Source organism: Myotis davidii, unplaced genomic scaffold (genome assembly GCF_000327345.1).
Source record: "Myotis davidii unplaced genomic scaffold, ASM32734v1 scaffold1745, whole genome shotgun sequence".
Classification (NCBI taxonomy): Eukaryota; Metazoa; Chordata; class Mammalia; order Chiroptera; family Vespertilionidae; genus Myotis; species Myotis davidii.
The window spans coordinates 622,136-624,373 of record NW_006295921.1 but is presented as its reverse complement, the minus strand read 5'-3'; the positions used below and the strand labels follow the sequence as shown (position 1 = coordinate 624,373).

Here is a 2,238-nt window from a genome sequence, read left to right as displayed (position 1 = left end):
CACGGGCTGCCGGGCCCCGTCCACCTGAAGTCTGGCCCCGAATCTCGTCTCCGATGCCCCGTGAGCGCAGTCCTGGTTGTTGTATTTTTTAAAATATATTCTTATTGATGTCAGAGAGGCAGGGAGAGGGAGAGAGATAGAAGCATCAATGAGAGAGAATCGTGGATCGGCTGCCTCCTGCACACCCCCGACCAGGGATGGAGCCTGCAACCCGGGCCTGTGCTGACCGGGAACTGAACCGTGACCTCCTGGGTCGTGGGTCGACGCTCCACCCCTGAGCCCTGCCGGCCGGGCAGGTCAGTCTAGTTTAGACAGACTATCCGGTGGGAACCCCGTGGGGACTACGAATCAGGAAGTTTGTTTGCGATGCATCGGCCTCGCGGACGCCGTGCTCAGCTCCGTCGTGCTCACAAAGGGAGCGGGTGGAGGTGCTGTTTCTGTAGACTCGCTCTTGCCGGTGCACTGGGAGGCGATCTCACCGGAAAGGGGGGTGGGGCTGCGAGTGTTCGGGCGGGTTTGGGGGGACGGTGCATGGGCTTGTCTGGGCTGAGGCAGGTTGGGGGGAAGGCACCTCCCGCGAGACCCCCAGCAGCAGGTCAGGAGTTCGGGACTGGGTCTGCCAGGCACATGAGGGGACAGCGGGCCGCGGTGGCTGATGCCCCGTTCCCGGGGGACCCACGGGGGCCGGGGTTCCCAGTGGCCTTGGCGTCAGGTGCCCCTGTACCCTCTCCTGTCGCCACCACAAAGCCCCGGAGGGGGCGTCGGAAAGGCAGCGTGGCGCCAAAGTCACGCCTTCAGTCGGGGCCCCGATGGCGGCTGTAATGACGGGTCTGACTTCGTAATGAGACCAGCTTCGCGTGAATGAATCGGAGTTTGCAGTGGGCCGCACGCTCACTTCTCAGGGTCCTGGAGACCCCGACAGGGGCCGGGGCCCCTTTTCGCCTGCCAAGCCACGTGTGTCACCACAGCCCGGCCGCTGAGAGCCACCAACAGCCACTGGACTTGGAAAGTTACTGCCTTCATTTGGCAACTTCTCACCCTGAGTGTGGCCTGTGAAACGTGCGCGGTATTGCCTGGCCGTGTGGCTGTTTTAAAAACTGATTTAAAAATATTCCGACCGAGGAGCTCCCAGTGGAGGCCTGGTCCCTCGGTGGCGGGGTTCCCCGAGCTCCGTGCAGACGGCTCCCGTCCCCCCACGCGCACCCCAAACCCCCACCCAGAGCCCCTGTGGGCCAGCGCCTTCGCCAAGTCCCAGTAAATTATACCCTTGGTTTCCCTCTTCAATTCCTTTTTGTGACTTTTTCAAAATATTCTATTAGTTCGGTTACGTGTGATCTCCCTTTTGTGAACCCATGCTGAATATCTTTAATTAAATCGTAACTCTCCCTATTTTGTCGCTGATTAGCGGCTCCGGTATCTCCTCCCCGGGGGCCCCTGCCTGCCGAGGGCCCTGCTCTGGCCCCTCTCTCTGGGCGCGAAGGCACATGTCTCCTTTTCGTTTCCTGAGCAGCTGCCCCGGATCCCAGCCATCTCTGCCCCGTGCGCCTGGCGTGTTCACAGAAAGCGCGGGAACTGGGTTCTGGTCCCCCGTGGCCGCCCAGGCCAGAGCCGCCCCCTTAATGCAGGTGGGACCGCTGCCGGTGGGGGTTAAACTGGTTCTGATGCCCTCAGCGCCTCCCCAAGGCTGCCCTCCCGGGCACCCGCCTTCCCGGGGACCCCGCCTTCCTGGGGACCCCACCTTCCCGGGACCCCGCCTTCCTGGGGAAGCTGAGAACTTCCGGAAAAGGTGCTCCCCTGGGTTTGAAGGAGCTGCACGGCTTCTGTGTGGCATTTTGGAAACCTGTCCTCCGGCATCAGCTCCACCAGGATGACCCCTTCCCCTGCCTCCTGGTCCCGGGGGGTGGGTCTTGCTCCCGGGGGTTGGGTCTTGCTCCTGGAGGGTTGGGGGGACCTTGCTCCAGGGGGGTGGGCCCTCCTCCGGGCCTCTCTCCCCTCAGGCTGTGTCAGGGACTCACTCACCGCAGGGATGTGCTACCTCTCACCCGTTCCCAGGACACAGACCACAGGGCTGCCCTGGGGAAGGGGCACCCCATGGCTTTGGGGCCCACGTCCCTGCGGGTGCACCTGCTGAGGGGCCGGCGGCAGGAGGCCTCCTGGCGTCCGCTCCCCCCCAGCCTGACCCGGTTTCCTTTCCAGCCGCTCAGCCCGGATCTGTGCCCACGCGGCTAAGGCTGCAAA

At 63.4% G+C, this 2,238-nt stretch overlaps 1 long non-coding RNA gene across 1 annotated transcript in view; it reads right to left on the bottom strand.

Moving 5' to 3' along the window:
• Nucleotides 1-1,647: 1,647 nt before the first annotated feature.
• Nucleotides 1,648-2,238, bottom strand: part of LOC107184255 — a 20,703-nt gene continuing 20,112 nt past the window's right edge. Inside the window, exon 3 of the long non-coding RNA XR_001515081.1 lies at nucleotides 1,648-1,658. This is a non-coding gene — a long non-coding RNA (uncharacterized LOC107184255). The remainder of the gene's footprint in view (nucleotides 1,659-2,238) is intronic.